The sequence below is a fragment of the Dipodomys merriami genome, unplaced genomic scaffold, assembly GCF_024711535.1.
Source record: "Dipodomys merriami isolate MVZ:Mamm:240054 unplaced genomic scaffold, mDipMer1.0.p SCAF_7, whole genome shotgun sequence".
Classification (NCBI taxonomy): Eukaryota; Metazoa; Chordata; class Mammalia; order Rodentia; family Heteromyidae; genus Dipodomys; species Dipodomys merriami.
Genome location: NW_027206290.1, coordinates 17,042,197 through 17,067,753, shown reverse-complemented (window position 1 = coordinate 17,067,753; position 25,557 = coordinate 17,042,197). Strand labels below are relative to the sequence as shown.

The following is a 25,557-nucleotide window of genomic DNA, read 5'->3' as shown; positions in this document are numbered from 1 at the left end:
TAAAACTGAATAACTGATGACACTGAAAGCCCAGCAAAATGAAAGAATACATTTGAAATAAGCTGCAGCTTGATTAAAATTCCACTTAAGGGCTGGGAAGGTGGCTCAGTGGTAGAGTGCTTGCCTTGTATGCATGAGGCCCTGGGTTTGATTCCTCAGCACCATATAAGCAGAAAAAGCCAGAAATGGCACTGTGGCTCCAGTGGTAGAGCACTAGCCTTGAGCTGAAGAGCTGAGGGACAGCGCCCAGGCCAGAGTTCAGGCTCCATGACCAGCAAAAAAAAAAAAAAAAAAAAAAAAAAAAAAAAAATCCACTTAAAAGTTCATTCCCGGAAGTGGAGCTATGGCTCAAGTGGTAGAATGCTGTCCTGGAGCTGAAGAGCTGAGGGACAGTGCCCAAGCCCAGAGTTCAAGCCGCACAACCGACAAAAAAAAAGTTCATTCCCTCAGAAACAACATCAGTTTCATCAAAGCAGATGTAAGAGGAATTTCAGATGTGTAAGTCTTCATTTTAATGTTTGGCTATTGCCCCCCTTTCATGCAAATGTCTATTCCTCTAGCAGGTCTAGCTGATCTGAAATAGGATCACTCACCCTGAGAATGGAGAAAAGCATTAGCCTATCATTTCCATTCTAGCAAATCACTTTGACAGACAACAACTGCAACTTTTAATAACTTGGTTTGGGCAAAACATATCTCTTGCTTTTTGGGTTACAGGCTAAAATTCATGTTTCCCAATTGCTTTGCTGGGTTACTATCATGTACCAAATGCCACTGTAAAGTATAAACTCCCTAAAAACAGGAACTGTATTACATGTTTACTTTGTTCTGTATTTGCACATGTACATGCAGTCATGCACACGCATGCATGTTTGTATGCACATGCGCCAATACTAGGGCTTGAACTAAGGGCCTTAAGCTATTTGCTTAACTAGCTCTTTTGCTGGTTAACTGGAGATAAAGAGTCTCACTGACTTTTTCTGCCCAGGCTTGCTTCCAACCTCGATCCTCAAATCTCAGCCTCCTGAATAGCTAGGATTATAGGCATGAGTGAGCTGGTGAGCAGTTGGCTGATTAGTTTGCTTTTTAACCAACACCAGGAAATCCAGGCACAGTAAGAGTTATAATATAAGCACCTACGCATTTTTTTGTTGGTAGGGGTGGTCACAGGACTTGAGCTCAGGTCCCTGAGCTTTTTTACTCAAGGCTAGTGCTCTACCACTTTGAGCCACAGTGCCACTTCCAGTTTTCTGGTAGTTAATTGGAAATAAGTGTCTCATAGGCTTTGAACCACAATTCTCAGATCTGAGCCTCCTGAGTAGCTAGGATTGTAGGCGTGATCCACCAGCACCCAGTGAGGATTAATTTTGTTGTCCAGAATTTATTACTGTTAATTTGCCTCCTAAGATGGACTTAGAATCATGAGTATCTGGTCTCTGTGATATATCATTTCTCCCTAGGATCTGGGTATAAAGGAGGCCTAGGAATACACAATGAATGCGCATTCACTAAGTTTTTTTTTTAAGCAAGATTAAGTTTAATGTTATATACAGTGTATCATTTTTATGAACGCTTCTTACAATGTGGATAAATTATTACTGACTTATGTATGCAAACTATGGACTTCATGACTATTTATGACTTTAGCCTGTCATGGCTCAATTAACTGTACAAACACTAAGCAGACAAGACTAGTGCTCCACAGACAAAGCAAATCTTCTGCTACTGTGTGAACCATGGAATTTAATGTTTGGAAACCACTCCCCCCCACCCCACCCACAAACATAAGCAGTGAAACACAAACCTATCTGTATGTATACATGTATCAGTAGACGCATACATCAAGTATGCCAGCCATGTGGCTGCTGAAGTCAATGAACATGAGAGCCTGCTCAGTGGCAGGGCTGGGTCACTCCAGAAAAAGGCAGGCTTGTGAAAATAGGATGAATCCAGAAAATGTCTGTGGACCCCTAGAAGAGTACTGAGGTGGGCTGGCCCCTTCATTCATCCACTTTTCTCTGGGTACATGCTAATGTTTACTCTGTCATTCACCTTACCAATTACTCTACTTTCATTTTAGAACCTGATGTTTTGTATAGCTGCCTTGACTCACGTATTTTGACTGTGAGAATCTACTGAATATTTAGTATGTTATAGACTGAACAGGACAAGAAAGTGTATTTTGGCTGGGATGGTGATGCCTATACTTGTAAGTACACAGAAGGAAGAAAATGGAAAGATCAACAGTCCAGGCCAGCAAGGGTATAAAGTTCCTGAGACTCCACTGCAACCCACAAAAGCTGTGTGTGGTGGCAAATGTCTATTATCTCAGCTATGTGGGAAAAGTAAAAAGGAGGACTGATGTCCAGACCAGCCTGAGCATAAAAGCAAGATCCTATCTGAAAAGGTAAAAAACAAAAAGGACTGAGGGTCTGGCTCAAGTGATAGAGTGTTTGCCTAGCAAGTGTGAAATGCTGAGTTTTTTTGAAAAGTGTACTTTATTATGTCTACACTTAAAATATAAAAGTTAGGGATACAGAAAATAGACAAAAAAGGGACATGAAATTAGATAATCAAGGATCAAATAGTACAAGCTTTGAGAGACAGATGGTGCCTGTTTTCTCTTGTAGGCGGAAGCTAGATTTAATATATCCTGGAACATGGTAAATTATACAGGACTCTAGGCAGTTAAACATGGTGAGACCAAAGAAGAATACTCTTAGGAGAGGAACACAAAGGTTCAATGCCTATGTGTATATAGTCCTATAAAATAATATTTATTGAAATGAACTCCAGGAAATGGAATCAAGAGGAGTTTGTTGTTGTTGTTGTTGTTCTCTTTTTGTCTTGTTATTTTTCTGTCTTCAGAAGGGGGAGGCACAGAAATGGAGGGACAAAGGGTGAACAAATGCAGCACTGGTACTCACGAGACACATGAAAATGAACTAATAAACAACTTGTATATAGGGATGAGAGGGAAAAACTGGGAGAAAGTGAGGGAAGAGGTGACACTGTCAAAAAAGAAATGTCCCCTGGCTTATATAACTGTAACCCCATTGTATATCACCTTTGCCACAACCATAAAAAATTACAAAAAATAGAACCAAATAGTGTAATTAAACATTAATATAATGCTTTGAAGTACATTTAACAATGCTTCCATACGCACTTATTTAAGTTATATCTTCAACTTTAATACCAGCTCAGAGAGGGAGAAAAATGTTTTATGGATGAGCTTGTCTAGAATGCATTAAGGCTCTAAGGTTTGATTACACACGCGCACGTGTGCGCACGCACACGCACACGCACACGCACACACGCGCGCACACACACACACACACACACACACACACACACACAGTCCTGGTAATAGGGAGGAGGAAAAGAAAGAGGAAAGGAGAAGAGACAAAGTTAGGAGGAGCTGAGCCTAAAACTCTGACAGCAAGTAGTATTTCTCCATCCATTCAAAGCTGCCACCCTAAGGCTAAAGGCATCAAATAGGAATGGAAGAGCAGCATAGATGGCATGTTTCCAAGTTTTCAGGGATATGCAGTAGCTTCTGCTGGAGGCTCTTCTGTAGAAGGACACAAAGAGAGAAGTTCTAAGCAATGATGAACGAGGAAGCAGCTGGGCCCACCGAGGGGAGATGGTGCACAGTATAAATACAGAATAAATGAGGTTGGGCGTACATTTAAGATGTAAGATTCCAAGATGAAGAGTAAGGCTCCAGATGACTTCATATAGAGTAAAAAAATGAGGCAATTATTTTAGAAAATGAAGCTGGTAGGGCAGGGGACACATATGGGGGGGAGGGGCAGGAATGGGAGAAAGATGGCAAAGAATCAGGTAGAACCCCATCACAGTCCTTCAGGATCTGGACCAGGGGCGTGCTGTGACAAAGACATTCTGAATGAACTCCTAAGGAAAATGGGACAAGCTGATGCTTCCCATGTGGGGAAGCAATGGGCAGGGAAGCTGGGCTGGCAAAAGGCTCTTTCTAAAGTTATCATTCCAGTATTCAGGGGGAGTACAGGAAGAGAGCTGGTGACTTTCTGTTTCATTTTGAATCATGACTAATTATTAACATAAACAAGGTTTTACAACTTCATTAAGGATTTGGCGTAGCAAAGTTCTTAACTGAGCATTGTTCTCTGGTGCACCTGGTATGAAAGCTTAAGGCCTTGTAGGTCCAGATCACAGAGACTTCAGACCAGGCTCCAGCAGTTTCAAGCCTGGTGCTTTATAGTCCTATTAATTCAACTCTTTTGACAAGTACCAAGTCCCAAGTACGTGTGATGAGAATGACATGATGTGTTGAGTGTGAAATTGTAAATGTAGAGACTGAGAATCTGCCACTTTGGTAGCAGCTCGGAGGGCTCACCTGGAAGAGAACAGCTAGATCACTAGTCTAAGGGATAAGTAAGAAAGAAAACAGGGAGAGGAATAGAGAGAGGAGGGTATTAAAAGCAAACCTACACCACCACATTTAAGTACTTCCCGGTAGGTACTCTTAGAATGGATTCTGGAACTCTGCAGCCCTCCACAGAACTCAGTGTCGGATTCAAGTATGCCAGCACTCAATGACCAATGACCGCCCTACATTAGACCACAGGGCCAACAATGAAGTAAGGCAATGACTGTAGTTCCAAGACACAGTCTGCAGTGCCTATGGATCACTAAGGTGCTAAAGTTTAGTGGGCAATTGGAAAAAATGAACTCAAGTCCAGGGGAGAAAATAAAATAGTAATAAGGTTTTAGGATAGTAAGTGTTGGGTACAAAGGCCTGAACCTTGTAATCTGGGGGAAAAATTCATTATTTACAATACAAATCTAAATGCACCCTTATTTCATCTCCTATATAAAAGAATTCATTTAATAACTCATTTTCTAAATGTTTCCACTTACAGGGCAACAACTTAATTTTTTAATGAAAACAATTAGGGAGAATTAGATCCCAAGCCCACATGTTGCCACATGGTAGATGCCTTTAATCCCAGCTGAGGAATGAGGATCTTGAATTTTTAGGTCAGCCTGAACTATAGAGAGCAAGTTTGATGCCAACCTATGCTGAGTAGCAAGATCCTGTCTCAAAAACAAAAAGAAAAATAACGTATGTTATGCAACATACACACAGGCACACACATGTATGCCACAACTACAAAGCACCTCTCTGAATAGCTTTCTACCTGGCTCCCCATTGGAAGCATACCAGGGCTGGAAGCAATCAAAAGATACTTTGTTTCTAAATAACTTCCAGCTTCTGAGCTGCAGGTACTCATTGCCTTCCCCATCATGAGCTGCCAGCTGTGGAACAAAACCCTCAAGGGCATATTTTTCATTTTACTTGAGTGTATTAAAAAAAAAAGCTACTTCCTTTTCCAAGCTATTCAACTTGCATTTGTGCTGTACACTACTGATTGAAGAAATAATTAACATATTTAGCATGCCAACATGATTAATAGAAATATCAAGGAATTTCAGAGGCGGTACCCTTTTTTGTTTTATAAATATCAATGTCCTTTCTTTGCCATTTGGATTAAGAGTTTGGAAATCTGTCCTTGGGGAATGGAATTCTGAACTGCTGCTTCTGTATGGTTTTGTTTTTTGTTGCTTCTGTTTCTCTGTGCTGAATTTACCTCTATTTAAAGTACTCTAATAGTTATTTATCCTATTGTCTGTTTCTACCCACTAGATGCTATGCTCCAATCTAGAGCCACAAGGATTCTGTGTGCAGGACTTTCTGAGGTCTGCCCACCATCATTACCCAGCAAGTGGTGGCCCAGTAAAGACTTGAGCAAGTAAATCCCAGACCTGCAATGATTCCTCCTTCAGAACTTACCTTAAATGACAGTTTTTCAATTTCCACACTCATTTGAATAATGATTTCTATTTAAGAAAAAGAAACACTTTCTGGACCTGTGGTAGACCTCTGCTTGGCATGAACGTCCTAAGAAGAGAATTAAAACATACTATGGGGAAAACCTCAGCACATATGGCCTGAGGCTCTGGGTTCTATCGCGTAGGAGCTGTACTTATTCTCCTACCCACCCAATTGTGATTTCTGCTTTCCCTCATCATTGTTCCTGCTTGTAGCACCTGTCTCAGTCCAGGCTTCCTTTTAGTATGTTTACCCCATGTTATTGGACCTTGGCATCTGTCACATCCAATGCTTGACTCTTTATTTTTGGTGGTTAAACAAAATGGTCACAGTCTGTTTTCCAACACAGACCAGATATATGAAACCTAGCAATTTCCTTACTGCCTGGCTTGAGAGGACAATTAAGAGTGACCACTTGCATTCATTACGTAGTATAACATTTTTCAAGTCAACTGGATTTGACCAGAAAAAAAATATCAATGACTATATAATTAAATCCAAGAAACTGATCATACCCCAAACTCATATTAAGAATGAAAACTTCAAACTTAGAAAAAACATGTTGTATTTTAAGTAACCTATGCTACAATTTTCCAACTTGATGTCTAAATGTATGTTAGAAAAAAGATACCAAACCCGGTGCCAGTGGCTCACGCTACTCAGGAAGCTGACAGCTGAGGATCAGGCTGAGATCTGAGGATCAACGCCAACCCCAGGCAGGAAAGTCCATGAGACTCTTATCTCCAATTAACCACTAGAAAACCAGAAGTAGCACTGTGGCTCAAGTAGTAGAGTACTTGCCTTGAGCTGAAGAGCACAGGGACAACACCCACACCCAGAGTTCAAACCCTACAACCTGCTGGTGGCTTACACCTGGAATCCTACTCAGGAGGCTGAGATCTGAGGATCATGGTTCAAAAGCCAGGCCAGACAGGAAAGTCCATGAGCCTCATCACCAATTAGCTGGAAAGCTGGAAGTGAAGCTGTGGCTCACGTGGCAGAGTGCTAGTCTTCGGCAAAAAAGCTAAAGGACAGTGCCAAGGCAATGAGTTCAAGCTCCAGAACCAGCACAAAACAAAACAAAAACCAATATTGTGCAATGAAATAAGAATAGAAATTTAGTCAGTAGAGAATGACTTAAGTCATTAAGTTAGGACCAACTTAATTCACAAGCCAGTAATTCCAAACATATCAACACTGCAGCAAGGTAATATTTAGAGAGGCTCTTGTCAGCTGCACCAAGGACAATTCCCTTGACAAGCACTCCTTTCTTCAGCAATGACGCAAATCAGCTAGACTAAAACTAAATTTAAAGGATACACAGCTGTCATGTAACTGCAGGTAACCTCTTGAGCAATGACTTGATTTGCTTCTCCCTATTTGTATCACTGGCTTTGCAAACAGATTGCAATCAGATAAATGCATTTCCCCATATGAAAATGTATTTCCCTGTATGAAACCAGTTCCTTGGCTCTTATTGTTTATGAGAAATTGCAAATAATGATTTCTTGATCTCTAAACTCATTGCTCTATGGAACCATTTATAGAATGAGAAATAAGGACTTCATAACTTGCAATGATGCAATTAGGAGTTTATAAAAGGAATATTGGCATTCATAATTTGAGGGACAGACAAGTGCACAATGGAACTCTGTATGCTGTAATTACTATTTTACATTTTTATCAGGGAAGTTTCAAATTTACACAAAAACCAAGAACATACAGGAGGGCCCTGTGGCCAGGAGTGATAAACCTCAAGTGAGGCACCCCACCCTCGCTGGATTCCCAGAAACAAAAATTCTAGACACATCTTAGCTGTCTTCTTTTCCTATGTATCTCTAAAGTCTTTAAAAATGTAATCACAATATCATCGTGGTATTCAGTCTGCATGTAGGCATTGACCCAGCATTCCAAAGCAACAAACAAAGTCTGTTATATAGATTTTGCTCTTACAAATACTTCCACCGCACCCTAGACAGGGTCAAACCATCAACACGATGCTCTGAAAGAACAGCTGAGAAGAGAGGAGTAGCACATATTCATACAACCTCAGCAGCACGAGCAATAGCAAACTACAATTAGGAACTCATCAACATATAAGTAACAGATAATAATTACTAACAAATAAATTATAATAGTAAATAATAGTAATTAGGAGGTGATAAATTTGAGTAATAATTTCACTTGTAATTCTATTTATTTTTTTTTATTTTTTTATTTTTTTTTTGGTCTGGTCATGGGGCCTGAACTCTGGGCCTGAACGCTGTCCCTTAGCTCTTCAGCTCAAGGCTAGTGCTCTACCACTTGAGCCACAGCACCACTTCCGTTTTCTTTTTGCTTATGTGGTGCTGGGGAATCAAACCCAGGGCCTGAGGCATGCAAGGCAAGCGCTCTACCACTGAGACAACTTCCCAGCCCAATTCTATTTATTTTTGTGCTCATCCTGGGGCTTAAACGTAGGTAGAAGGGCTTTTTCACTCAAGGCTAGCACTCTACCATGTTAATCACACCTCCATTTCTGTTTTTTGCTGATTAATTGGAGATAAAGGTCTCACAGACTTTCCTGCCTGGGCTGGCTCCAAACTGTGATCCTCAGATTCAGTCTCTTGAGGAGCTAGGATTACAGGCATTAATCACCAGCACTCAGTATTATTTATAATACATTAGTTGTAAACTTTTACAATTTAACTTTTTAATGGTTAGGTTGAACTGGCATGCAAAATTCCTAAAAATACAGCAGACCATTTTCACAAGCATCCGTGGAAGCCTACCCCTGAATCATGTCTGAATAATGAACAACTCCTTACTCTTATCACCTGTCCAGGTTTCTCTGATATGTCTGCCTGTTGGCTCTCTAGCAGAAAGGGAGAGATAGCTCTGTTTCTGAAAGCCAAATCAAAGTGACTGGCTTTCCACATAGACCAGTGCTTTCTGGGTGTCACTTGTTCTGCTGCTAAAGGTTATTTCCAGAAGGCTGAATTCATCCCTTCTCACAGGGGACTCAGTAACTCGTTTATCTTGCCCATTCTCAAGCCTCTAAGATAAACAATGGGGAAAGGAACAGGAAGGACCTTGGGAATGAAAAGCAGATCCATTGCAAGTACAAAATCACAGGTGCTGCTCCACTCAGAGGACGCCACAGGATAACCCTCTCCATATTCCACCACTGAAGCTCCATTTGCAAAAATGCCCTCAGTGCGCCTTGCAGACAAACCCGTGGGCAGCGCCTCAGTGCATGGGAAAGCAGAATGGAGTTCCTGCCATCCTAGGGGTGGAGGCCAAGCTGGGCCGCAGCTCCACATTGAGTCACATCAAGCAGATTCAGAAGTACACTTAATGAACCCACAATCTGCCAGTGCTCACCTGGACCCCACCAAATCTGGTTGTAGGATGCTTTTCCAATGCAGTCTCCCACTATGCCTTTAAACACAGCTCTCTTCCGGATGGGCCAGCCTATGCCCTATCCACATACCATTTATTTTTAAATTTTTTCATTAGGTTATCAGTAATCCTGACTGCAGGTGGGTGGGGAGGATTAGGATTATAGTCTGAGGTCAGCCTAGGCAAAAAGAAGCTATCTCAACCAACAAGCCAGATGTGGTAGTTCACACCTGCGAATTCCAGCTACATAAGAGGCATAGTAGGTAGGCTTGGACTTTGGTCCAAGGCTGGTTAGGGCAGAAAGCATGAGACCCTATCTGAAAAATAACTAAAGGCAGAAAATGCTGTAAGTGTGGCTTGGGTGGTAGGTAGAGCACTGGGTTAGTGAATTCAAACCCCAGTATCAGAAAAAAAAAAATTTTTTTTTAATTGGGAAAAATCTGTAACACATCTAAGTTTCAAGAGTCCTCATGATGTGCTCTGCCCCGGCTCCAGCAGCAGTGACTTAGTTCGTGCCACACCATGTCTATTTCGCTTGAAGCAAAGTCCCACAGGAGCATTTCATCAATGATTATTTCAGTACTGCACATGTCCTTTCCTCTGCTCCAGTCATACTCCCTTCTTCATCTTTCCAGATCCTTCTCTGCCAGCATGACCCTCCTACAAAGTTTCCACTGAACCTGTGGAGACTTGTGAACTCTTTCTCCTTGGGATGTCTACCTGACTGCTGTCCCATCCTTTTTTTTTTTTTTTTTTTTTTTGTGGTCCAGTCATGGGGCCTGAACTCTGTGCCTGGGTGCTGTCCCTCAGCTCTTCAGCTCAAGGCTAGCGCTCTACCACTTGAGCCAAAGCGCCACTTCCGGCTTTTTTTCTTTTTGCTTATGCGGTGCTGGGGAATTGAACCCAGATCCTCATGCATGCAAGGCAAGTGCTCTACCACTGAGCCACCTTCCCAGCCCCTGTCCCATCCTTTTTAAGTTAGACACACACACACAGTGCCATTGGCCGGGAAAACACAATCTTTCTGCCTTTGCCTCCCAAGTGCTGGGTTACAGACATGTGCCAACGTGCACAGCACCATTGACTTTTAATCATAATAGATAAACTGAGAAAACCTTAAGGGTTGCAAAGTAAGCAATATATATACTTTCAATTCTGTTAGAAAACTCCCATTATATTAAATAATTAAGTTAAAAGATAAAAGTCATTGTGAGATTTCCTCTTCAAACAGAACTGTAGACTAGCCCAATAAGATGGTTATAATTCTCTCAGGACATTCTATCAAAATCTCTGTCTTCTCAACATTGCGTCCTGCTTCACTAAAGCACAATCATGAACAAATGCAAACATCTATTACATTATACTAAACACTTAATTACAGGAAATGAAGAACTCTTCTTGCTCTAGTAGAAAAGGGGACAGAAGTGATTTATCAAAAAAATTAGCTGCTCTGCAAAATCCTGCTGCTGGCTTCAATTTCAGGGATATTATTCATGTTATTCTATGTTTTCTTATAAGTAAATACAAATTACAAAGGGCAAGACAAGGCTTAAATTTTGTGAAACTCTGAATATCTTAGGCCAACAGAGAAGAAAGGGTTTTTTCAGTTTTGGACTTTCATATAACTTAGCAGTAGTCAATAAAAACAACATCTGCAGAGCCTGCCAAATGAGATTATTAGGTCAAAATCTCAGAAAATACACAAACAACATCTCAAACTCCCAATATACTAGCAATAAGGCACCAAAATAAAATCTAAGGAAGAAAACCCTTCTTTTTAAAGAAAGAACTTTTTGCTTTGCTTTTTTTTCTTTTTTCTTTTTTTTTTTTTTTTTTGGGGGGGGGTCCGGTCATGGGGCCTGAACTCTGGGCCTGGGCACTGTCCCTCAGCTCTTTAGCTCAAGGATAGCACTCTACCACTTGAGGCACAGCGCCACTTCCAGCTTTTTTCTTTTTGCTTATGTGGTGCTGAGAAATCGAACCCAGGGCCTCTGGCATGCAAGGCTCTACCACTGAGCCACCTTCCCAGCCCTGCTTTGCTTTTTTTTGTGCTGGTCCCAGGGCTTAACCTCAGGGCCTGGGTATGTCCCTTAGCATTTTCATTCAGCACTAGCACTCTACCGCTTGAGCCACACCTCTACTTCAGCCTTTTGGTGGTAATTGGAGATAAAAGTCTCACTGGCTTTACTGCTTGGACTAGCTTCAAACCATAATCCTCAGAGATCTTAGCATCCTGAGTACCTAGGATTACAGGCATGAGCCACTGGTGCCCAATTTATGTTGAGTATAAAGATCAATTAGCACAAAAGTACTCTAAGGTTATACCCTCTATGTCTTGCACATGAAATGTGAAGGACCACATATATATGTGATATAAGACACACATACCTACATATGTATTTTTTAAACTTTTCCATTTGCTGATTAGCACTGAATTTCAGAGGCTTTTCTGCTCTATTCCTGGGACAATTATAATTTCTTCTAATTAGCTTGTTAGACAACTATTAAGCTTACTTTTTCAGCATTAATGTGACTCCAAAGCAAAATAATGAGGAAAAATCTATTTAAGCCTAGTTAACAGAATTGACAAATTATAAATCATCAAAAGACAAATAAGGTAGGAATTTCCCTAATAGCCCTCCTAGGTTGATAAGACAAAAAACAAGCCCAGTGTGAGACAGTTCTGTGATTTATCTAAGCTTGCAAAACTAGTAAACTGGAGTAAAGAGTAAAGTTAGCATTGAGGTGAACATGCTTCAAAGAGATCTGAGTAAGGAAATAATGGTAGCTCAGCTAGATGGCCAAAAGAGTAAATATGAGCTCATGTAAACAGTCACTCATTCAGACAGTAAACAGGGGCCACTCCATGGTGAGTGACTTTGGACATACAACAATGGTAAATACCACCAATGACATTGCCAGACAGTTGCCACTCCTGCCTCATGGGGCTTAGTCTGGTGGTAGAGACCAGGGCTCAATAAATGCTACTTGATTCTTCCAGGTCTTCAGTGTACCACATGAAGAAGGGCAGACAGAGGAATCAACCTGCAACCCGAGTCTTATAGGAGCTTCAGAGTAAGCAGGGGTGGACCACAGTGACAATCACACCAGAGTTCAAAAGATGTCCTGGCAGATGACACTCCTGTCTCTGGGCCTTCTCCTCAAAGTGTGTACAGATTCAAGAAACTATAAAACAACCAGAAAGTCACAAAAGCAAGATATATATGTGTTCAGGGTCAGAAGGTATTTGTCGAACTCAGCATTTCTGGTGCAGAAGAATGACTTTGGGTTTATGTTCCAGCTTCTAATGCTCCTGGAATTTTAACCTTTTTGAAGATAAAATCCATATATCACATGACAAAAATTCATATCACTAATTTAAATGATATATTTGTCAATATCAAGAGAGTGGCTGCTAAAAAAATTACCAATGAAATTTCATTCTTAGTGTTGTCAATCCTTTCTGATCAAATGAACATGTGCAAGTGTGTAACTTCAGCCACGCAGGGTAAGGGTACTAGGCACCCTCAGAGACTGAACTCTTATCCCGCCTACCATCACCTGCCTTAACTTTAGCCAAGTTGCACAACCTATCAGAAAGCCAGCTTCTTCACTAATGAAACAGAAATTACTTCTACCCGGCCTACTTTCTACCTTCACTTAATGATCGTATCAAACGCAATGGAAACTACCAAAACAGCCCAGGAGGTTTCAGAGAATAGCAGTCCAAGAAAGATGAAACCCCTCACAAATGCAACCTCTGTTCTCCCCAGACTGTGGAAACTACCCCGCAGGCCCACAGTGCTCTAGTCTCCTGGAGGACAATGAGCTGCCCTGCATGCTGGGATTACCTGGTTTCAGCACACCTGGCCTATGCAAAAGGATTCTATTCTTCCCACAGATCCACTGCTGTCCTCCCAAATCACATCCCACACCCAGGCAAAAGGCATACACATTTTAAACTATGACTTTTGTGTGTGTATGCCAGTCCTGGGGCCTGGGTGGTGTCCCTGAGCTTTTTTTGCTCAAGGCCAGCATTCTACCACTTGAGCCACAGCTCCACTTTTGGCTTTGTGGGTGGTTAACTGGAGATAAAAGTCTCATGGACTTTCCTGCCCAGGCTGGCTCTGAACTGCAATCCTCAAATCTCAGCCTTCTAAGTAACTAGGATTACCAGCCTTCTGAGTAACTAGGATTACCACCAGCCTTCTGAGTAACTAGGATTACAAGTGTGAGCCACTGGTATCTAGCAAAGCTAAGATATTTAAGTAGTGATAACATAAAATATATTCACTGGTAACCTGAGATTTGAGAATTTAGAGGAGAACTTAATCCATTCCCTTTCTGAAAAATGGTTAAAAATTAGAAGATACAGTTAAAACTTCAACAAGTATAGTTTGACTTAAGCAATTACCTTATGATCCTGCTAATAAAAGTGAAACATTAAATCCTGTGACGTCTTTCTCAAATTTCTTTCCTATTTGTCTCCTTGGCTCTGTCTCACTGCCCTATCAGTCCTTCCTTCATATGTCCTCCATCATATCTTCCCCATCCATCTACCAGTGTTAAGTCTCTAAACAAATCTGACATTATCTTCTGCTTCAAAATATCCTGGTACTCCTGGGCTGTTCTTGGGGAGCTGGACCCCAGCTCACCTTCAGACTGACAGTGACAAGAGTCTGCATGGACATCCAACTACTAGTCTTTCTTCATGTGAGGAAGGAAAGGCTGTCTTGGACATGGAAGAGAACTACAAGACTTTAGAGCCGGAAGAAAGTTTGGGCCCTCATGCTATAACCAACAGGCAGGGAGATCAATCACTTTAGTTCTAAGAATTTGATTTATAGAACAATACTTTATAGTCTAAAATACAGTTACATAATTTTGAATTGTACCTGCCCTCTATACCCAAAAATAAGCAATTGTCTAGAAAACAGAACTGAGAAACTGGAGTATCTTCTTTCATCTTTGGGTAGCTCAGAGCCTACTAGGAACGTGATACATGAGATGTACTGTATCAACGAATGGCCATGCATGCATAATGTGTCAGCTCATGGGTTTTATAAGAATCACCAATTTTTACAATATCATTTTACAATATTGCATTATAATTCAAAAACACAAAATAAACATTTATGAACTGAAGACTTACTTTTTAAAAAATCTATGTCTAGGAACTTTTTAAAAATCTTGTAAGCTATTAGTAGTCAGGATTGTTTTATTAAATTAAAAGGAAATCTAATACAAGCTAAATCCCTTGAAAAGGAGAAATTCTAAGCCAGTATATCTTCTTTATTAAAAGATTAAAATGAGAGCTGGGCACTGGTGGCTTGTGACTGTAATCCTAGCAACTCAGGAGGCTGAACTCTGAATATTAAGCACCAAAAATGCCAGAAGTGAAGCTGTGGCTCAAGTGGTAGTTAGCCTTGAGCAAAAAAGCTCAGGGACAGCACCCAGGCCCTGAGTTCAAGCCCCAGGACCATCAATACCCCCCTGCTGCACTGCCCACACCCTCCTCCTCCTTCCCCCCCTGCAAAAAAAAAAACACACAAAATGAAGCAATGGGGCTAGTTACTGGCAAGGAGCAAAATTTTCCCAAAGGCCCCTCCCATGTAATCAATATGCATTAGCAGAAGTTTGCCCTTTGCAGGGCACTGTTGCTATGGTACTGCATCCACTTCACAGGCCCCTACTAGTCTTTCTTTAACCTTCATGACTCAAGACCAGTAAAGGGCAGAACAATGGGAAAAACAGGAGCCAAATCTGTCCCTAACTCCAGGTTCCTTCTACTTAGGCTGATACAGTTATCCCATTAACAAGTACCTGAAAAACCTAGATCCTAGGACATTGTTGGAGATGCTTATTACATATGCTTTGTTCTCTATTTCTATGGTACCTATCGCCATAGTAACAAAGTACACAGATGAAAAAGTATGCTAGAAATACCAAAGCAAGGATGGAAGGGCAGAGAAAGGCCTTTCACCTTTCACTGAGCCTAGTTTCTTCTATCAAGTAGATAGTGTGTTAACAGGCAGCAGTCTCTGAAAAGGTTACTTTTTCCTTTGGTTTTCTGAAAGCAACACAGGAAGTAGCCCCAAAAATTGCAGTAAATAATAGTGTTTGTTTACAGGAGATAGACTTACTGGTCTTCCTGCAATTAAAGCTAAATGTATTTTGCTACAAAATATGGATGATGTAAACTGAAACTCCTAACTAGCTATTTTGGGACACACTATGTGCTAATTTCACTGTGTGGATGGTTGACTACTAAACATTTTTGGTTATTATGTAGTAATAAGAGTGAAGGCATCCATTAAGGAAGTATGGTTGGAAAGATAAGGTGCCATGGTGAATATTTTTCTGGCAGTGACAAGTTTATCTTCAAAGCTGCTATGTAAAATATCCCCAGAGGACATTACTGGGTAGGGATGACTTGTTTCCCATCTAAGGGAGTCCCCATTCTGTAGAAACAGACAAAGATGTTTCCCATCTAAGGGAGTCCCCATTCTGTAGAAACAGACAAAGATGTTCCCATCTCCAGCCCTCTGCCTTCTGCAATCCAGATACCTCTGAGGCAATATTTGTCTCTCTTCTTTAAAACCATGAGGTGAAACAGCTTCAGCTGTAAAAAAGAAAAAATTCCTACTTCAAGATGCCTATTTCTTTGCTCTTTTTTTATTTTTGTTTTGTTTTTTGCCATCAGTCTGACTTCTTGCTGGCTAATTATTTGCCAGGGGATTTGAATACTCGGAATTTATTTATGTTGTGCTACTGGCCAAGAGATAGGAAAAAGCCACCCCACCAGCCTCTACTTGGAGGAGTAGGGTTAATCTACAGAAATAAAAATTGGCCAGGCACCAGTGGCTCACACCTGTGATCCTAGCTACTACTCAGAAGGCTGAGATCTGAGGATCGAGGTTCTAAGCCAGGCTAGGGAGAAAAGTCCATGAGACTCTTACCTGCAATTAACCACCAAAAAAAAAGAAGTAGAGCTGTTGCTCAAGTGGTAGGACATTAGCTTTGGGCAAAGAAGTTCAGCGTTCGGGCCCTGACTTCAAGCTCCAGGACTGGAACAAAAAAAAAACAAAACAAAAAAAGGCGTACATTGTGGTCTGTTCAGGATACTTTAGTAAAATACCATCAACTAGTAGTTGAATAACAAATGTTGTTCACATTCTGGAGCCTGAGCACTGGAACGGTTTGGTGTCTGGTGAAAAAGGCCCTTTCGTCATGGCCAGTGACTTCTCAAGGTGTCTTCACACAACCGTGGAAGGAGTAAGCCAACTCCTTTGGGCCTTGGCATGATTTGGAATATAGATTCTTGGTCCTATTTGTGAGGACTCTAATCTTATGAGCCAATCGCCTCCCAGAAGCCCTCAATACGAATAACATCTGATGCAAAACCTTCTTGATGTTCCTGACTGGTTCTGGAGAAGCTAGGTACTGATTGGAGGTTAAAATGCCCCTCTCTAAGCCCAGCCAGGTCAAGGGTGAGCATATCCAATGGAGGAATTTTAAATACCAGGACAAATGCAGAAAAAGAAGTTGGGGTTACAGGGTACTCCTTAGAGAGGAAAGGTGAAACATATCTAGTGCCTTAGGGCATCACTGGCACATCACAAATTCCTTTATGGTAACCTGCAAACCTGGCCATCAACACCACCTCTTGAGAAACTGCATGATGAGTCACAAATGCTTTTGGAAGACAAGTCATAGCTCCATTGAAGACGGCCTATTTCAACACTGAGGCCAGGAACAAATGCATTTTGTGGGGGATTTTTGCCTCAGAGAGATGAACTTTTAAAATCTTTATATAGAGTTCACCTTGAGGTGATTCAGTCGGATCAACACAGAACCTGCAGTCTGGGGCTGACCCGCCCCTCCTCACTCCCAGGCAAATCTGGTCACACTCCACTGGCCTGCGAAGAACAGAGAAAGGGCATCCTCCAAGGCTGTCCTAGGGATAACAGAGGCAGCATTCTCCCCACTGGACTCCCCAGTTCAGCTCAGCTGGACAGGGAAAGGACACATGGCATTTCTGCCAATAGTTTTTATTCGTCTATGAAGCTGGGGACCTGCCTGTGTAAGCCTAACAGCCACAGGGGCTGCCCACTGGTGGTCTGAGAAAGGCCATCCTAGGACTGGGACCCAGCCAGCTCTCTGCAACACACAGCCCCTGCCTCCCACCCTGTGCTCCTTTTCTATGGGCTACTGTACAAACAGCCTTTTTTCTTTAATTTTTTTTAGGTGTCTACAGTAGGGCTGGACTCAGGGAGGCCTGTGTACTGTACTCAAAGCCTGGGCACTGTCCTTAGCTTGAGCCACACTTCTACTTCTGACTTCTTTGTGGCTCACTGGAGATAATTTTGACTACTTTGGTAGTTAACTGGAAGCATTTTGTATACTGTTTTACCTGGACTGGTTTTGAACCATAATCCTCAGATCTCAGCCTCCTGAGTAGCTTGAATTACAAGTGTGAGCCACCAGTGACCAGCTAGCAAACAGCCTTTTTTAAAGACTTTCTCCCCTTGGCTTCACATTCTTCTTGCTAAGGGTGATACAGGTCACTCCTCAACTATCTCTAAAAATACCTTTATAGCTCCCTTGCTCAGATGCATCTGCTTCATGTATCATGAAAAGGATCCTAAAGTTTGCCAGAATAGTACAAATAAATTCTAAAAGGCTTTAATCCTGAATTATATAGTCCCTTTCACACTAATGCTCTGTTACGTACATTTACTTTAAAGATGGCTGTAAACATTTTGAAATGGCTCCTTTGGAGTAATACATGCAGGCTCCTGCAGTTCCTCTGGGTTGGCTCAGCTCATATCTGAGCTCATGTTTAACCACATTCCTCCATAAGGTTCTATAGAAAAGTCACCACTCAACCAACTGACCACATACATACCTGCTCTCACAGCTCCTCTTTCAGTGGCAACGTTCATTCATTTGCAGTGATTGATTCATCTGTCTCTTTCAATAAGGTACCACCTCCACAAGGGCAAAGATGCTCACCACTGCATCCTGAGCATGTGGCTTTATGCCTGGCACACAGAAGATACTTAATAGCTGCTAAAATGCACTAAGAAATAGACTCGGGGCTGGGAAGGTGGCTCAGTGGTAGAGTGCTTGCCTTGCATGCATGAGGCCCTGGGTTCGATTCCTCAGCACCACATAAGAAAAAAGAAAAAAGCCGGAAGTGGTGCTGTGGCTCAAGTGGTAGAGTGCTAGCCTTGAGCTGAAGAGCTGAGGGACAGTGCCCAGGCCCAGAGTTCAGGCCCCATGACCGGACGCAAAAAAAAAAAAAAAAAGAAATAGACTCAATGGTGGTAATGTTTAGGTTCTGAAAATGATCGCCAAAGATCATTCAAATCAAGGCTGAGCATGGTGAAGGCTTGTGTCAATGAAAACATACAGGGATGGCTTTGCTACTGTTTGGGTTATAAACTGATTTGGGGGCAATACTAAAATGTTTTACTAAATAATACTAAAATGTTTTATTAAGTTAAAAACATTCATTTGGATATGCCCAAAGATGACCAATTTTAAAGCATTTTTAAAAATAGAGTATGGGCTGGGAAGGTGGCTCAGTGGTAGAGCGCTTGCCTTGCATGCATGAGGCCCTGGATTCGATTCCTCAGCAACACATAAGCAAAAAGAAAAAAAGCCGAAGTGGCATTGTGGCTCAAGTGGTAGAACACTAGCCTTAAGCTGAAGAGCTGAGGGACAGCGCCCAGGACCAGAGTTCAGGCCCACGACCAAAAAATAAAAATAAAAAATCAGAGCAGGAAAGTCTGACTCTTCAATTAATAACAAAAGAGCCAGAAATGGAACTGTGGCTCAAGTGCTAGCCTTGAGCAGAAAAAGCTAAGCAACAGCAGCCCAAATCCGCCCCCCCCCCCACCACCACCACCACCACACACACCAAACAAAATAGAGTAAGTTCATCCTAGGAAATGTTTGCTCAGGTTAGGCCAAATTAAAAGGGAAAAGCAACCACTTCCTCTATCAGACACAGTATTATGCACTTCAGATACATTTTTTTCACTTTGTCCCCATTTCTGCTCACTACCCGAGCTCACAGATAAGGAAATAGAGAGTGGCTACACTGCACAAGGAGTGCAGATCTGAGTTTCCTATCCAGGTGGATTTGACATCTCAAGCTCTGTGTTTAATCTATGCTGTTTTCCATGGAAGAAATAAATTCTGACATTGCATGATGATGTGCTGAATCCTGTCTCTTCCCATGACAAGGAACAACCCAGAAGTCTAGTTCTACCAGCTGGGGCAAATGCCCAAATATGATAACAGAATCTGAATGCAACCATGACAGCAGAGAATAAAAGGTAAGGAAGGGGAATATAAAGCATTTACTGAGTTGTTTCACACCAAATACTTTGGGACCTGCTTTAACTTGTGGTAGTTCCTGTATCCTAAAAACCCTTTAGACAATACTAGTCAGGAAAGAAAGAGGTTTAGAATAATTGTGATAACCCTAAATGCATTCCCTTCCTTTATTTCCTATCCATACTTTTTAGCCAGGAATGGGACTAAATGGCCATAGGATATTCTCCAGATTCTATTCCAGTAGGTGATCAGGCACTAAATTCTGAAGGGCACTGAGATGTAATAGGTGTCTGACAGCTTCTACAGAATTGCCTGAGTCTGGGAGCTTTTTTCTTCCTCTTCTTTCTTTCTGCTACTGGCAACTTGGATGCCATAGCTGGAATTTCATTTTGGACCATGAGGTAGCGGCCTCATCTTTGGTACGGTAGATCTAGTGGGTGGAAACAGTCTGTAGAATGAACCATTTATCATCTCTGAGTTGCTACTATTTTTTTTCTTCATTGTGAAAGAAACCACCATATTGATTAAGCCTTTGTTTTCTGCCGTGTCTGCGACTGGTTGGTTTTGTTTTAGGTCGGGAGGTTTGAATACAGGGTCTTTTGCTTTCCAGGCAGGTGTTCTACCACTTCTCAAGTTCCTGGACCTTTTTTTTCCTTTCTTGAATTGTTTTTCAAGTAGGGTCTCAAATTTATGCCCATGATTTCCCTATTCCTACATAGCTGGAATGATAGGTATATGCTACCACATGCAGCTTTTCAATGGTTGAGATGGGGCAGAGAGGGTCTCTTAGACTTTTTGCTCAAAGCTGGCCTTGAACCTTGACCCTCCTCAGGGCTGCTTCGAAAGTAGCTAGGATTAAAGGTGTGAGCCACTGTGCCTGGTTAACTGGTAGCTAATCTTAACTAATCCAGGAGTTTATCCAAAGTGCTGACAGAGTTCAAATGCAAGCTCATCAGTATGCAAAGTTCATGTTCTTATATAAAAGGCCAAAGAATTTACTTGTAATTTGAAAGGATTTGGGGGGGGGGGGGAGAGGAGGATATGACGAGAAAGGAAAGCTTGAAAATGTTCTCAACCCTACACACCTAAGAATCCAAAGAAATATGCTACTGAACATTAAAGCATTCAGTATCCATCAAGGAGCAAAGGAAAATCCCAGCCACCTGCGTGAAGCTAGAAACAGAAAAAATGTACAACTGGTTACGGGAACCTTCTGTGAAAGATGCTTTTAGTTGAAGGGTGGGCCTTGAAAGCGTTGTGGAAATGGCCAAGGGAGGAAACAGGCAAGAAGAAACAATTACAAAGTACCCTGAATTCAAAGAAGCAGAAGATGAAGTTCAAATACACAGCCTGGACAGGGACTAAGGGAATCATGTGACCCATATCAAAGACAGTAGAAAGGTCAAAGAGACAAACAAAAAGAAAAGTCAAGGTTGAAGCCCTGCCAACTCATTTATTTCCTTTACTGGTTTACAATAGTAGGGAAGGAATACATATTATTTAAATTGTGTTGGAATTTAGTAGAATCCTAAATAAAAGGAAGTTACAGAACAGAGTTTATTATGACCCTTTCTTCAATTTCTAAACAAACAGCAGCCATAAGAATTTAGGAGAGAGAATTTAGGCCTAATTTGGGGATCAATTTTGATGACCCAAAAAAAAGAAAAACAGGTTATCATGTCTGCCTGAACAGGGCATTATTTTGCACATCAGAGAACACTAAGTCATAATAAAGGCAAGTTTAGAAAATATAGAAGGGAAAATAAAAATCAGAGTAAGCAATAGAATTAAAAGGCAAAAATATGTAAACGGACAGGACACAAATTAGCAAGTACTTTACAATAGACTAAATAAATGCTACACCATAACTGGGGTCCAACTATCTTTTGGGTGGTCACAGACCTAAGTTGTTTGCTGGTACATACTGTACTCGGAGTGGGAAAAGCAGTGGGAGATGTGTTACCCAGAAGCCATGAATGCCTTTCCACCAAGTGTGGACTAACATGCCTCAATCAGAACACATTCATTTTTCATAACATCAGTGGAGAGCTGAGGATGCTGGGAAGGAGAAACCAAATTTGGATATTCAATTTGAGAGACAAATGAAAATCAGTCGTCGGTTTTGTATGGATAATAAAAACAATTGAATATAGTAATACTCAGATTTTTTTAAAGACTTGAGAAAAGAAATTTTAAGTATTTATTTTCAAGTTAAAACTTCGGCTTAGAGTTGAGGACTTAGCTCAGTAGAAGAGCTCTTGTCTACCACATGCTAGGCTTTGAGTTCAGTCCTCAGCTCTGCAAAAAAAAAAAAAACTAGCTATTCACAAAGTTTCAAAATATTTTCTCCCTTCATCTTTGGAAAACAAATCAAAATGACAAAGCCCAGGTCACTGTAGTTAAATACCTACAGAGATTAATCCAAAATACTTTATATGATATCCATTTCAGTTTTTTTGTTCAGGTCCCTTTTAACTAATGTTGGTCTTTTCATTCTGAGGATTCTGAACATTAATGCAGCCATGAGGAATGCTTACAGGGGTGGAAAGAGGCTCAAAAGGAAATCTGAACTAACCAAAAGAAATCTCTCAGAGGGGCTAGGAAGTTGGCTCAGTGGTAAAGCGCATGCCTTGCATGCCAGAGGTCCTGGGTTCAATTCCTCAGCACCACATAAGCAAAAAGAAAAAAGCCGGAAGTGGCGCTGTGGCTCAAGTGGTAGAGCGCTAGCCTTGAGCTGAAGAGCTGAGGGACAGCGCCCAGGCCCAGAGTTCAGGCCCCATGACCGGACCCAAAAAAACAAAGAAATCTCTCAGAATATAAATGTTACATTGGGTGTTTCATGGGTCTCTAAACCTTCAAGTTGAAGAAAAACCCCAAGCTGTTTTAAAGAACAGTAAACTTAATTCTCACATGTGGATTAAGATTTTTCTGGCAACTAAGCACAAGATGATGACATGACTCACTCAATATCACAATGGCAGCTTGGCTCATGTCACTCCTGAACCAAGCAAGAGTACTCCATGGTTCAGACAAGCATCAGACACGTTAGGGCTTAAAGTCTTAAATCACACAGGCCCCATCGCCTGGGGGATTACTGTCCTTTCATATTGTCTTCAAGAGTGGAGCTGCTGAAGGGAAAACTAGGGGCAAAGGAAAGTCACCTTGGCAGCCACAGCTCAGGGCATTATTTTTGTTTCTCAGGATGTATATATCAACTGTGCACATGAAGGTACTGACATTGTTAACTATAGCTTAGTTTGATTTTTCCCCCATACTTGATTCTACACTTAGATTTAGAACACACCAGTCTAGTGTATGTATGTGCCATTTTGTTATTAATAGTAATAGTAATCTTACTTTTGGTGCTGGAGAACTAAGGCCATGGCTGTGCTAAACCTGTACACTATCACTGAGTTACACCCCAGCCCCCAATTTCTCCTTAAAATACACTAAACCAATCGTCTATTTAAATTGGCTACGTATTTACAACTTTCACAGTGAAGTTTTATTATTTTTAGTTTTTAGACAAGGTGGCTACAGTCAAGTCTACATATTTAAATTTTTAGATTCAGGTTTGTCCTTTTGGGGGGGAGGGAGAGTGGGGAGGTGCTGAAGTAGTCTTTCTAATCACCAGGAACGCCATCAGACTGGCAGGGACCTATGGACTTTGGGAAGTCAGTTGAGGACGCAGATGAGGGAGCCAACGCTGAGCTTCTTCCTTCCTTCTGACCTCTCTGCGCCCAGTTCAGCAGCCCAAGAGAAGGAAACTCTGAGCCTCTCCGTCCATGGGCACGACCGACCCGTCTCCCTCACATCACCACCAAACTGCAGGCGGATAAGGGGGAGCCAACAGCACGAATGTTTGCCACCCGGCAGCAGGCAGGGCAGGAGTCCAGCAACCCGTGGACCTCCTCCAGGTAGCGCCCTCACCGGGGGCGAGACCCCAGCAGGAGGAAGAGGACTTCGGCGCTGCGGGGAAGGGACGGAGGGGGCCGCCCGGCGCGATCGCCCACTCCTCGCCTCCCGAGGACCCCGGCAGCCCGGGAAGGTCCTCCGGGGTCCGGCGCCGTCTCTCGCGGAGTCCAGGCGGCCGCGAAGCCGCCAGTCGGCTCTGGCCGGGTTACCGGCCCACAGTCACGCGCGCAGGTGAGGCGTGGACAGGTAACCGCACCTGCTGCCCGCCCCACCTGCTGCGCCCCCGCGCCAGGGTCGCTCTCCGCCACCCGCGCGGTCGGCTCGGCTCCTCCCCCGCGCGCCGGGGCGTCACGCACCGACCTACCTGGGCGACTCCAGCCCGGGACTCACGGGACTCCCACGCCGCCGGCAGCGTGCAGCGTGCGCCGGGGGCGCGCCGGGGGCGCGCCCGCACCGGCCCCTCAACCGCCCCGCACTGGCCTCGGCACTTTCCCGGCGGCCACCAGCGGCGGCTCAGCGGGAAGCCCCAGCTCTGCCCGACTCCCCACCGCCCACCGGCTCCATTGTGACGCGGCGCGTTCCGCCGGCCAATGGGCGCGCGGCGGCGCGAACCGCTGACTTAAGTTCGCGGCTGGAGGCGGAGAGGCTGGGGCGGGGCCGGGGGCGTGGGACGAGGTGGGGCATGGGTAACGAGGGCGTGGCCTGGGTCGTGGGGGCAGGGATGAACCTGGTGGGCGGGACGTGTTCGGTGCTATGATTGGCTGTGGCTTGGCCGTGTGGGTGGGGGGCGGCACTTGTGGGGCGGGCCTTTCCTGACCAGCGGCAGGACCGGAGGTGGGGCATGGGTGAAGTGGGCGGTGCGCATCCGGCGGGCGGAGCCTTTGGTTGTGGGGCGGGGCCTGGGCCGGGCGGGGCGGCGGTGGCGATGGTGGCTGTAGTGACGGTGACCGAGGAGCACGGGGAGGCTGCGGATACTCGGAGGCGCTTCTCCCGCTCTAGATTTTTCAGCCGCCCGAGGCCCGTGTGCCGGGCCTAGGGGCAGCCGGGGCCGGGGACTTGGCGTCGACGCCGGGAACAAAGCGCAGCCGCGGTGCGCGCCATGTGGCCGCGCCGAGCCCCTTGGCCCAGCCGCGGGGACGCAATGGTGCTCTGCACGCCTCCCCTCCGGGGAGCCGCGGTTGGAGGCTCCACGGCAGAGCCCCGCGGCGGTGGGGCTTGGGGTGCCCCCCGGACACGCCACGCCGCAGCCCGTGTGCCGGGCCCGCTCTCCCACGTGTGCTCCCGGAGCAACTTGTTATTTGTGGGACGCGAGTCGGGGAGCCCCGGACTCCCACGCCCCGGAGCCCCTCTCGCCCTCCTTCCCGGCAGCCCCGCGGGCGGTTGCGGGGCGGAGGCTGGGAGCCAGCGTTTCCTTTCAGGATCAAACTAAGCGGCTTAAGTTGGACTCTGGGCCTTCCAGAGCAACCGGCTCGGGCTCTTTGAGAGGTGCTGATAGCGGGGACCCGGGGACGGCGGCGGAGGGGAACCGGGGATGCTCACTGCCAATCAGCTCGGGGCCTCTCCCTACGGCAGCCCCGCTGGCCTCCTTCCGCGTGAAGTGGCCCTACATTTGAACCTACAGAAGAAGCAAAGATATGGGGCTGGTGGCTCAGTGGTAGAGTGCTTGCCTTGCATGCCTGAGGCCCTGGATTCGATTCCTCAGCTCCACATAAGTAAAAAGAAAAAAGCCGGAAGTGGTGCTGTGGCTCAAGTGGTAGAGCACTAGCCTTGAGCTGAAGAGCTGAGGGACAGCGCCCAGGCCCAGAGTTCAGGCCTCACGACCGGACCCAAAAAAAAAAAAAGCAAAGATAAAAATCCAAACTCAGGAATCCTTGGGAGAGAGGGTTAATGTGTTTATCACCTTCCTCCATTCCTTACCGTCCTCTCTCCCTGACGCTGTGGAACTCAGTCCCCTGCCCAGACTGGCCTGCCTAGCACAATGGTTAGACAAGATGAATGTCCCTTAGTTGCTATGGTATCGCACCGCTATGAGAAGA

General features: G+C 43.8%; 1 protein-coding gene across 3 annotated transcripts in view; it reads right to left on the bottom strand.

Annotated features, from left to right (window-relative positions):
- The window catches only part of Lrrc8b (leucine rich repeat containing 8 VRAC subunit B), a 63,343-nt gene extending 39,216 nt beyond the window's left edge, over positions 1–24,127 (bottom strand). For 2 of the 3 annotated variants that reach the window (XM_070007596.1, XM_070007595.1), the window contains exon 1: positions 23,886–24,126. The gene's annotated coding sequence lies outside the window, so the exon portion shown is untranslated. Of the gene's footprint in view, positions 1–23,885 lie in introns of all 3 variants that reach the window. The other variant, XM_070007598.1, reaches the window with a different exon arrangement.
- Positions 24,128–25,557: the final 1,430 nt, after the last annotated feature.